Source organism: Sinocyclocheilus anshuiensis, unplaced genomic scaffold (genome assembly GCF_001515605.1).
Source record: "Sinocyclocheilus anshuiensis isolate Anshui unplaced genomic scaffold, SAMN03320099.WGS_v1.1 scaffold1547, whole genome shotgun sequence".
NCBI lineage: Eukaryota > Metazoa > Chordata > Actinopteri > Cypriniformes > Cyprinidae > Sinocyclocheilus > Sinocyclocheilus anshuiensis.
In genome coordinates, this window is record NW_015552673.1 from 133,585 (window position 1) to 146,059 (window position 12,475).

The 12,475-nt window shown below is 38.3% G+C and overlaps 1 protein-coding gene across 1 annotated transcript in view; it reads right to left on the reverse strand.

The window, feature by feature from the left end:
• The window catches only part of LOC107667451 (mastermind-like protein 1), a 31,599-nt gene that overhangs the window by 13,958 nt on the left and 5,166 nt on the right, over positions 1–12,475 (reverse strand). The gene's annotated exons all lie outside the window — the stretch shown is intronic.

Sequence of the window (12,475 nt, forward strand, 5' to 3'; positions counted from 1 at the left end):
AGAGAATGCATTGACCAAAATGAATGGTAGGATCAAAATTCTGTTTCACGTTATGACTAATTTTACTTCACGGTAACGATATTTTTCACGATATAGTTATTTTTATATGCAGTTATTCTGAAAATTGACAAAAAGGGCTTTATATAATAATTAAACTCAAATACTTTAGAAATGAAAAGTACTTCACCTTGTTTGATTTTTCTTTTACGTTTATTTGGTAATTTGAGTAAAAACTCACTCAACTTTTAGATTAACTGCCCCCAACTGACTGATATTAAACGCAACTTGTAGGTGCAATTAAACTTTAAATAAGGTGTTTCTGAATTACTTTTAAATCTCATGTTATTGTTTTACTTCAGTTTATACTATATCTAAATATTTTATATTGAAATATTCCATTCATAATACATTACATTTACTTCCTTTTAATTTTTTAGGTTACTATTACTACTGTTATATTGTTGAAATTTGTTCCTTGGTATCTGCTTATTATACTGCGTTTTTAAGGGGCTTGTTTTACTCTTTGCTCTAGCTTCACCTGGAGCTTTAATCAAGAGAGGGAAGAGTAAAGTAGTGACTAGAAGGAGAGCAGAAGTATGCAAACTGAACATCAGCTACTGTTAGTGCTGACTAAGTAGTTTAAATATTGGTTGTGAGGCGTGTATAATTTAGTCATTTAGCCTCAGATACAGGATTATGTATATTCTCTTTAACTAGCAGGTTGTTCATTACCATGGCAACCGCTCCACCTTGAATGTGTTAACCACGCCCACTTATTTACATGTTGCAGTATACACAGAATAAAAAAAACCTGTTATTTTATACCGCGGTAACTATATACACCGTCATACCACCCAGCCCTAGACTTCATCATCAGTTTCTGAGCATTTCTCCACATTATTCATGAGAAGGAACTCTTTATCCAATCAATGCACTGTATTATGCATGAGATAACATTAAACGTTTCAGCGGTGTTGATTCAACTCTGTCATCTTTTGTTGTTGTTCAGGGACATAAGGGGCAAAAGTTTGTGTTTCCCTGTGAACGCGGTCAGAGAGAGTTTGGCTACCAAATGTCTGTAAGATGCATTTGACATGAATTTCACACAATTAATTTATCAACACTCGCAGTGCCGTTCACGGTTCATATCCGGACCGGAGCAAATGTGTTTCAAGTTTTCGTGGACATATTTCATCTACTGTAGTGGTCTAAACATGTTTGCGCACATTTCATTGCATCTTGACGTAGATTTTATGAAATATCAAATGTTCTTCCTCATTTTTCATACAGACCAATAAATCAGGAAAGTTTAAATGCTCATTCGATGATATTTCTTAAGAATGGTTTATCAAAACCTATTTGATTTTTTCACGATGTGAAGACACTTTGAAGTTTGTCATAGGGCTATATTTTTTAAAATACAGCAAAGTACCCCAACTTTTTTTTTTTTCCACTTACATTTTAATATTCATTACTCTGTATAATGAGTGTGTTGTAGGTCTGTGTCTTATTGGTTGTTTTCTCCTCTCTTCCTGCACTCTACATTCCCACTTTTCCACAGCTTACTTGAGTCTTTCCGATCTTAGGTGTGAACGACTAGTGCCAAAACAGAGGGGTTTCATGACACTTTAATAAATTTAAATGTGATCGTGTTATTACACCACACAATTTGAAACTATAATGTTAACCACAACTAATTTATGGCTACTGTGAGCACACAAATGCCATGTTCACAGGAACTGTAGCTCCCCTTGTTTTTGTCAGAGTTTTGGGGGGCTGGTGCATGATGAGAAGCCGGAATACTTATTTCAAAGTGTGTGCTGTTTAAAAACCGAAAAGAACGAGCAGTTTTTGACCCATTCGAGCAGACATGAGCTGTTGTGTGCCGACCTATGGTCTGGCCGTGAGCGAAAGCATGCAGCCCGTCTGAAGTGAACTCCCCCTCTCAACCGCAGCAGCACACTGCAGAGTTTCTGAACCTGAAAAACTGGTCTTACTGTATCAGCTACAGTCGCTTTTCTGAGACGACCTCACTTGGGCGGCACACCCACGAAAATGTCCTTTCTTTCAAACGTGCTAAAACTCTTCCCAAAGCAAACATTTTTTTTTACTGACGTACGTCTCTTAATCTCTTGCACTCTTACTTTCCCTCCATCTTCGTGCCTCCCCCGCTCGGAAGCACCTCCACCGCAGGCTTGAGCCACATGAGACTAATTACCATGTGTATGAACGCGTATCCCACAACAAAAGAATCCGCACACGGACCACGGAGGGGTGCAGGAGGGTGCCAAATCCCTGGCCATGCACAGCGCAAACTCAGCTCGCCTTTGATGCCCTGCCTGCTACAATGGACAACCCCCGAGCGCATGGGCCGGGAGTAGCGCTTTTGGCCCAAGGGCAGAGTGTGCCATTTGAGTGCAGTGATCAATATTAGTGCAAAGACTTGGGTCACTACACTCAGTTTTGTGGTTACAGCTACTTCACAAATGAGGGGCAAAGTCCAACAAGTGTTTAACGTCCTTTACTGAAGCTAGTAATTAGTCCTTTAAATGGTTGAGGGCAGCCAAAAATCTGTATGTGCAATTCAAACCAGCTGTTCATTTATTAGTGCTCTTTGCCAAGACAAAGCAGTACAAACTCCAAGCATTAAACTTCGGTATGTAACTTGTCCTGTGCTACACATATGAATGACACCTCAAATCGTGCAGATTCTTAGGTGTCCTGTAACTTCATTAAATGGCTTTGATAAGCAATATCTACAGACCAAGCATATCAGAGACATGGGGGTGTGCTGCTTTTAATTTGAGCTTGTAAGTAACCACCCAGCAACATCCTAGTAACCGTGCAGAATACAACAGAAACTGCATTAACAATACACTGTAACCGCCTGCAAAACCCTTGCATTGTGCTGGCAAATGAGCAAGCTTACATTTTCTTTATTGAAATTTAAAAATGTACTTTTACATGCAATTATGGATTACATATTTAATTTACAAATTAATTGCTGGATGATATGCGTATATTATTTCTAGTGTTTAATTTAGTGGGTTGCAGTATCAGAATGTTTTTGTACCTCGATGAGGGCATAAAAAAAAAACAATAACAGTTGTCATGGACTATAAACTAAATAAATCAATTACATTCTCAATTTGAATCCTCAATATGGATGTTAATTATAAAGTTTTATGAACATCAAATGTAAAGTTGAGGTAAATGATGCAAAACAAACTATCGTTCAAAGGTTTGGGGCCGGTAAGATTTGTTTTAAAGGCAGGGTGGGGGTGGGTGTGGGTGTCTAATGCTATTTCATGCATTCAGAGTTATTTACACTGTTAAAGAGTTGGATTCTCATGCTAAGCATGGACAAAGTTTCAAAAAACAATTTGGACGTAAAGGTTTGGGGCCGGTAAGATTTGTTTTAAAGGCAGGGTGGGGGTGGGTGTGGGTGTCTAATGCTATTTCATGCATTCAGAGTTATTTACACTGTTAAAGACTTGGATTCGCATGCTAAACATGGCCAAAGTTTACATTTTGGAACGTTTTCGAGTATGGCCCTTCATGATGTCATAAATAGCGGAATCCCTTGTATGAGCACTTCTCCCGGAAGAGTGCGCGCGCACAGCAACCAGAGCAAGAGCAGCCCATCAACGTGCTTCATTTGGGTTACGAAAGTCGTCGGCAGCTCTGCACAGGACTGTCTTCAAAAGAAGTGTGTTTTTGGTTGTGAGGGAAAAATAACCTATTTCAGCTTCCTAAAGAACCCAGCGTTAAGGGAACAGTGGTTGCAGTTTTTTTCCAGGACAGCAACAGTGTTGCGCACATGTGTTTGTTTGTTCAAGTCATTTCAGTGATTAATGTTTTATAAACAAGGCCCAGTTCGACGCTGCATTTACAGATCATTTGATACTGAAAGATGGAGCATCCAAGTGTTAAAAGATCCCCATCATGAGTCAGAACCGCAGACGTTGAGTAAAACTGCATCAAATTTCTGTGTTTTGTTGGCAATCGCACATAAGTGCATATAACGTAAACACCACTAACGTGTTTGCGACTATTTAGCTCCGGCCACAGCACGCCTCCAGGAGCTCTGCTGTTTTCAGAGAGAAGCGTAAAGCTGTATCTTTCTTTTATACATCTGAAAAAAACTAAAGACTCTTCAGAGATATGAAGGATTCAATACTACTCTATCAGGGGCGTTTCCTCAAAATATTGGATGCGAAAAAAATTACAGTAAAAATTATAGTACAAAAATAATATAATGCCAATATTACAAAATATAACATTACAAAGTATATAAAATCACTCTTCCAACAGCGACACCAACAGGTAAAGTTACAGCGGGAGTCCTGTCTGTCTGTCACCTCCCCTGAGCCCATTGAGTTTTAACAGACCCCCTAAAGCATGCCGGGAGTTTGGTGGGGGGTAAATGAGAATGAATGGGGGAAAGTCACGTGAGAGGAGTCAATGCCTCCATCGCGATATGATTGGATATGACTGGTTATGTTTGGCTGTGATTGGTTCATGCGATAAATCCCGCCTCTTATGTTCATGTGCGCGTTCGCGAATCAGTCTGAACGAACAATATAATGGTGTTAATGGGAAGACTAATTAAAAAAAAAAAGTAAACTCCTCACACACTTAGATATTTTGACGCAACAAAGTGGTTATAAGACTTAAAATGGCCTGAAAACATGATCTGTGGGAGTTTTTAGTGAGTAATCAGCTTGGTGAAATTCAAAGTAAATCTTTGTGTCTGTGACCAATATTTACTGAGCTTTGATGACTAATGAACTGAATAATTTAAAAATTGTTAAAAGTTAATTATTAAAAAGAATAGCTGAACATAATTTCACAAATAAAATATAGTTTAAATTGTTACTGCCTTGAGTTATTATTTTGGAATAAATGTAAAATGCTTAATAACTTGATGAGATTCATACTTGGCTTTAATAAATATTATTGATTACATTGTTAATGTAAAAATATCAAATAAAAACAAATAAAAAATTTTTCCGTTTTCTTTTTCTGATAGTGTAAGTAATGTCCCAGTCCCATTTTCTTGATTAAATAAACATGAATTTACATTTGATTAAAAAAAAAAAAAAAACCTTGAGGACTGTGCCTCTTCATTTCAGAACACCACCGCACACCACTGTACTCTATAGGTACTCAAGATTAACATGAGACTGGCAGAAACGGTGTTACGTCCCCTTTAAGGTTTACAAAGAAGCCTCTTATGCTCACCAAGACTGCATTTATTCAAAAACATAGTAAAAAAAAAAATAGAGAACTATTACAATTAAAATAATTTGTATATTTTGATATATTTTAATATTTCATTTAAATAATAGAAATCTGATCATGTAATTTAAAAAAAAAAAAAACATTCTGGAATTCACAATAGGGGCAATTTTTACCCACAGCAGTTTTTTTTTTCTGCCCTGAGCCCTGGTTAACCCAGGTCAGCAGCTGTGAAAGGCCAGATGCAGGCCAAGTGCTGAACAAGAACAGTGAGTTATGTTGAGTCATACTGCGAGGAAGGGAAAAACAACTAGATGTACTACATTTCGGCACAAAGCTTCATGTTCAAGACTCACTCTTACAGCACTAGCTAACCACAACCAACAGCCCATCTATAGGAAGCTACACCAACATCAAGAGATCTGTGCTTAAACTAGTAGTTGACCCAAAAAATAAACAATTTACCCCTCACACTGTTACAAACCCATATGATTTTCTTTCTTCAATGGCAATTCGTGCAATTCACACTTTTCTTATTGTATGGAATGTGTCTCATGTTCCACTGAAGGAAAAAGTAATGTTTAGTCATATGTTTGTGACACTTTTTTTTTGGGTGTGGTGACCTATTCCTTTAAGACCTGTATGACCAGGCTATAAGAGTGGGACAGCATATGAACACTTCCTGTTTAAGGGTGAGACTCTGGTGTACTGTAGATGCATTTAAGTGTAAAAGACATTCAGCCGTCCAGGGGCCACTGGGAACAATAGTGAGTCAGTGGTGTGGGCGGGCGGGGGGAGGGGTGAATGTGAGCAGACCTGAGTCATGCTAAATGCTGTGCATCACACCAGAATGACCATCCCAAAACTACAGCAGCGCTGTCCTACAGCTGAACGCTGACATGCTTTCTTTCAAACTACAGCCTTTGTCAAACAACCTCCAAACTAGTTTGACTGCTTCACGTAAAACGTAACCTACTTGGCCAGTTAGAATAAAACACTAGCACGTATTCTACAACACCTGAGCTAACCTAACTGTCCTGCTAGAGCATAAAACATATCAATCCACCAATGCTGACCTTACTGTGGAGTTAACATGAACAAAGTGTTTTCAACATGAAGATTTTATTTATTTACACTTAAATAGTCTTGTACAAGTAGAGGTCAACCGATTGATCGCTTTTGCCGATTAATCTGCACCGATAGTCAATTGCTAGAACTATCGGCAAAAATCCATGCCGGTCACTGCGAATCACTGACTGAATCACAGACAACAAAACGGTGTGTATGCAGGATACTATATTGTACATGTTTTCATATTATTATAAAGTAACTGATTTGTTGATGCTACATTAGTAGAAAAAGATCAGCAGTATGTTTGCCATCAAGGGTGAGAACATTAGCAGCACCTCAAGCGGTTAAAACAATGCGACCAAAACACGCACAACTCCGACCCAAATGTATAATGTCACGATTGTTACCATCTATTTGCATTAGTTTATATCCAGCTGGTCACATTAATGTATTTGCTAGTCAGCGAAGTTGCAGATTTAAAGCTGTGATGTGAGAAAGCAAACTGATATGTTCATTCATCCTTTAAATATAATACTTAAATATCATGCTTAAATATCTAAGCATGACTGTTTGGATTTATATTAAATGGTAACACTTTACAATAGGATTACATTTGTAACATTAACTAAGGTTAGTGAAGCTGTATTGTTACATTTACGTTTACATTTAGTCATTTTGCAGACGCTTTTATCCAAAGCGACTTACAATTGGGGGATACATAAAGCGGATACATAAAATTAGTGTCAATTTTTTCAAATAACATTTTTTTAATATATTTTTACATTTTAAAGTTGCATTTGTTAACAATGGTTAATTAACTATGTACTAACATTAATGACCAATGTATAATTAATATTTAATAAGAATATATTTTATTCCATATGAAAAGTAAGGTTCAGTACTTTGTGTGTGTGTAATAAAGTTCAGCACTATTTTAGTTTTCATATTTAGTATCCATTTGAAAAACTATCGGTTGATTACCCAGTTATCAGCCATTGTGGTCCAACCTAGCTATCGGCAAAATCCACTATTAGTCGACCTCTAGATACAAGTGTATTTTATTAAGAGAACAAACATTCCATAACATTTCATGCATTCTCTCAATTAATATCTTAAAACAATCAACAAGTCATACCAATTGATTTTATCACTATAGTCAAAGACAAAAGAGCCCGACCTCGAGCCTCTCTATGTCTTGGTTAAGCGATGTGAATGGATAATCACCTTTAATCAACAATCAATTAAGTTTTTAATCAATTTCAACTTAAAAGCACTCAATCACGTGAGCACATCAAAAACACTGCCTGTAAATTCATTGACCACCAGAGCGCATGCCATGCAGCATGTAAGATGCGGGCTAAACGTTGTAAGTGTTGGAGCGCATCCTTGTAAGTAAAGATTATTTGCATGACAAACACCATGACTGTATGCTAAAGTCAGCATGAAATGAAAATGAATGTTTTTATATAAATGCTTGCTTTAGATATTATGGTGAACCATTTATCCATGCATGTTTGTTTTTGACCTCATCATTTTTTCCATCAAGCGCATCTTCCAGTTACACGTCAGACTTCTCTCTGGTGATGTATGCTGGACTTCTCCACTCATTTAGTTCTCTTAAACACACCCCTGCAAACTCATGTTCATTTGCCTCCTCTTTTCAGTGCAACGCCCACTACTCAACATCCAATCAACAACTGATGCATAGAACCAAGTCCCACCCTACGGTTTTCTTTTTCAATAATTCGTTACACTCAGATATACGACACAATACAGAAAATAAGCTTCTACATCCATTTCATTGCAACTTTTAATAAAGATGACATTCATGTTGCCACGTACTTTAGAGTGATGTTATTCTGCTGTTGTATTTCTAATAAGCACTACGCTGTCTGTTTGAATAATCGCTGTGAGTGAGGTGTCACAGGAGAGCTCTGCGTCTCTTTAAAGAGATACTCCACCCAAAAATGAAAATTCTCTCATCATCTACTCAACCTCATAATGTTCCAACCCCATAAGACTCTCTGTATTCTTCAAAACAAAATTAAAGTTATTTTTAATGACAACTGAGATTTCAGTCCCTCCATTAAAAGTCAATTTATAAAAACTTTGACGCTTATGCTCATAAAGACATCAAAATGTAATCCGCATGAATGGAGTGGTTTAATTACAATCTTCTTAAGAGAAAGCCCACTTTATATGATGAACAGATTATTTTAGGCTTTTATTCACATATACATAGAGCGCATCAAATATGGTAAACTGTAGGGGTGCTCCGATTGATCGGCTACCGATCACTATCGGCCGATAATCACGTTGGGATGATTGATCGGCGGTCTCTAAAAGACCGATCTCAAAAAAACGATCTCAAGCTGATGCTGTGAGAGGTTTGGCACGACATGCAGCGACACCGTCTCAGTCCGGCACGGGTAAAATAATTATAATGCTGAAGGTGAGGTACACTCACCTTCATATTATTTCAATAAATAACTTATAAAGTCATTTGAAAACTTTGTGTGAGACATAATTTCACAAACAGCGTGAGTGAATCACCGCACGCGCTCTCTCTTTCTCTCTCAAAATACGCAAATGGATTCAAATCACCACATTGCGTCTATCTATAAGCGAGCTGCACGCTGCACAGTTGACACAGGAATTGTCACTTGCGAGGCAGTGTCACAGTCACTAAAGTTTATAAATTGCATTTCTTTTTAATTCTTGCCAGTGTTTAACCATTCAGCGCTCGCACGCTCTCCTGGAGACTAGCGCTCATGCACACTCGCAGCACACACACATAACGCCAGGTTCACATTACTCCAGTTGCAGTGCATACGTGGTGCGTATTTTTTCCGCGCTCATGTTAACGGATTAAAGCGTTCACCGCACACGGTTGCGGTCCGGCAGTGCGTTCAGGAGCGGTGCGTCTGCAGCAGTGCAGAGATCGTTTCCACACCGAGTCTATTTTTGCTGCGCTGCAAGCGCCGAATTAAAGTAACAATTAGTTGAATAATGTGTTGCTTATATTTATTGTGTTTAAACATGTCTGTGAAAGATTGTATTACTGTACTGTGTAAAAAAAATAAAGAATTGCAATGCTGAAAAAGTTTGGATTTGAAATCAAAATAATGGATAAATGTGTTTGTGGTAATAAATAGCCATGGATCAGTATATCGGCAGACACTGCTTTCTGTGATCGGCAATCGCCTCAAAAATCCTGATCGGAGCACCCCTAGTAAACAGGGGCTTAAACGTGTTTGCAAGTCGTGAGAACAAACCTCATTGGTTCTTGCATGTCAAACAAGCACGTCTGAGCTTCCGTTTACCATATTTGATGAGCTCTATGTAGTTTGAAACAACATGAGGATGAGTGAATAACATTTAATTTGTGGGCAAACTACCCTTTAACACCGTTTTACTGTCCTAAGAGACATGAATGAAAGAAAAAAAATGTTCAATGAGAATTGTGTGTGTGGTCTGATTCCCACATCATATTTCTCCCCTCAAGAAAATATACAGAAGAAAGGAAAACAAGTTTGTTCCACTCTTCTAGATCCACATTCACAGAACGGTTGCTGCAACCTACACTCTGCTCATGTGGGCCGGGAACAGTCAGAGATTTAGTGAGATGGCCACAGCCTCAAAATGACTAAACCTAAGCTAATAAGAGCATGTAGCAACATTCCCTCATTACTCAGCATCCCATAAAGAAAACTACACCGTACCAAAGCTGAATGACTGATCAAATCAGAGTGTTGAAGTGTGGGAGGACTGATCAGTTACTGAAGAATCTCTGGCAGTTATTAAATATCTGCTGTTCAGATAAAACAATGTCACGGGTTAGAAAACTACCATAAAAAAAAAAAAAGTGTTAATTTTATTGGTTCAGTCTTAGCTTCTGATTAACCTGAATCAAATTAATGTTTAATAAAATGCATCTTTGTGACTCTAGTCACCTTATTAGGGCTGGACGAGAATATTCAATTATTTGTTCGGTGGGTTGGCATTCGATTTTAAATTTTGAGATTTGAATATTCTTTTTTTTTTTTTTCAAACACCTGGCATCCCCCGCGAAACGATTCTCATTCGCTCTTGAACATGAATCGCCCATGAGTGAACGTCATGATTCAGTTCATCTAGAAGAGTAGACAAAAATGCCGAAGACCTCAGCTGTGTGGGAGCACTTTAAATTGAGTGAGGACAAGACAAAGGCAGTGTGCCAAATATGCGATTTGAAACTGGCCTACCACAACAGCATGTCAAGTTTGAAAAAGTTCTGTAAATAGTACGCCTTTTGTTGGTGTAAAAAACGAGCTGCTTTTATCCGCCATGTTAATCAGTAAATTTACACATGATAAACACGTGCACTTAATTTGCTTGGAAAATACTTGTGAATATGGCAGTCATAAAAAAACGTACAGTAGCCCAGCCTAATAATAATTTGTCTATATTAAAAGTATTGCTCTTAACAGACCCGTTTGTTTTGTATCACTAGTGCATATCGCATTACCGAATACCGGCACAAGTCTAGTCGTGTGTCCATACTGCACCAAAATGCAACACCGCACTCCCTTGGGTCCACAGCAACACACCCGCCACGCGTGAAGTCGATTGCATTTTTATTATGTCGAGAACCGTTCATCCAAACAGACAGACAGACACACAGAGATTCCTGCCTTTATTACACCGCGTCTACACCGGACGCGACAGTTGTCGTGACTCGTGTCACGCCGCAACAGCTAAAGTCTGTCTACACTAGACGTGACAAAGCGACCATTGAAAATCATTTGAAATTTGTGTCAGTACGTCATAGATAGAACGCAGCAGCAGTTTACTGTCGGGGATTTGTCGCGCCACGCCACACTGCATCCAGTGTAGAAAGCATAATAGGTTCTATTGTATTTTGTCGCGGCGTCCGGTGTAGACCCGGTGTTGAGAGAAAAATATGTTCAGCCCCCTCCCTCCGAAGCTTCGAATATTCGGTGTTGATTACTACCGTAGCTTCGAAGCTCAAAATATGGTATTCGGACCAGCCCTACATCTTATTTCAACAATTCTTGGCAACCACCCTGTATTGTACACTAATCAACACTGGATAAATTCCCTCCATGATTTGAAAGCCTTTCTTATAACCAGATAATGAATACAAACCTTTCTATTCATGTAAACTCAATTTAAAATGTTATTGTGTGTAGTAATGCAAGCACACATCCCTCAATGCTGCCACAAGGGGTGCTATGACATCAACACCAAATGGAAAGTGCAATTGTCTTTTCTTTCCTACTGTGACTTCACTGTGAAGTAGGGTTGTGCCGATAGATGAAAGTATCGTGTATCGACGATAGTCAGAGATATCGATGATAGCACATGTCTTTGTCTATAGTCAAGACGATATTAGGCTCATTCTCCTATAAATGTATTAAATTATTATTATTATTATTATTATTATTATTAGGCGGCCTATTATAATTCGGCTATTATCATCAAATTGCCCTGCTATTTCACTTCAACACCGCATTTCACACTCGCGCAAATTAGGAATTGAGCCTGTAGCCAGTGAAGGAGTCTCCAACCACAAACACAGACGTACATCGTCTGCTGATATAAGGTATTTCATTGCATTTTAAAGGGGTTATATGACGTTGCTAAAAAGACATTTATGTTGTGTATTTGGTGTAATGCAATGTTTATGCAGTTTAAGGTTAAAAAAAAATGTCCACATAATGTACATTATTGTTGCTCCTCTATGCCCCGCCTTTCTGAAACGCTGATTTTTCTGAATTTTACAAAGCTCATCGGTCTGAAAAGCGAGGTGTGCTGTGATTGGCCAGCTATCCAGTGCATTGTCATTGGCCGAATACCTCAAGCGTGTGACGGAAATGTTACGCCCCTTACCATAATGTGATACCGTGTCCTGGCGTGACAAGACAAAACCAATAAAACCCATTATAAACGAGGCATTTGTTGCATCCAGTGGGGACATAATTACTGATTATAATGACTTATACTGTCTTTTTACATGTTGCGTTGTATATCGCGCCGCGTAAACATAAAACCATGTCTGCATTTGTGATCGGAGAAACGACAAACAAGCGCTACTCTACACTGCCCAAAACTCACGTTTGAATCGTCAGTGGCAAATTCTTTAAATATAAAAAACGTACTT